Below are 575 nucleotides of genomic sequence, written 5' to 3' on the forward strand. Positions count from 1 at the left end.
AAAGACATTGTGAACATCAAACACAGCACACAAGCAAAGGTATGTTCCATCCACAATGACTCAAATGTATTATGAATTAATTTGTATGTTGGCAAGCTGAATTTCTATGCCAGTAATGTCTTAACCACGAGTTGAATGGTGTTTTAAACCTACAGGTCATTTAAATGTTTTTGGATCCTGTTTTCTTAGCTATTGAAGCGCTATCCACATTTATAACCAATTGTTCAAGTTAAGCACTGCTCAACACAGAAATCACTTTTAAACCAAGCAGATTTACTGTACGTAACCAACTTGAATGTGCAAAATCTGCGCTGGGAAATCTTCACGCCGATTCCTATTGGAATGACTGGATTTTGTCCATGAAGTTTCACAGAGCAGTAGTAAATGTGACCTCACCTTAAGGATGCATGGTTAATTTTTTTTGTTTTTGATTAGACTGAAAAGTATAGATGCTATTTGTTCAGTTTCAGGGACCAGCAATCATTTGGTGTCAGTGCAAATCGATGCCTTTGTTACGGTTTATAACAGTGGCAACCATTCAGTGTCCAAAAATTTCTGTGAAGTCACCATGTCGC

The sequence above is a fragment of the Sinocyclocheilus grahami genome, unplaced genomic scaffold, assembly GCF_001515645.1.
Source record: "Sinocyclocheilus grahami isolate Dianchi unplaced genomic scaffold, SAMN03320097.WGS_v1.1 scaffold322.1, whole genome shotgun sequence".
Classification (NCBI taxonomy): Eukaryota; Metazoa; Chordata; class Actinopteri; order Cypriniformes; family Cyprinidae; genus Sinocyclocheilus; species Sinocyclocheilus grahami.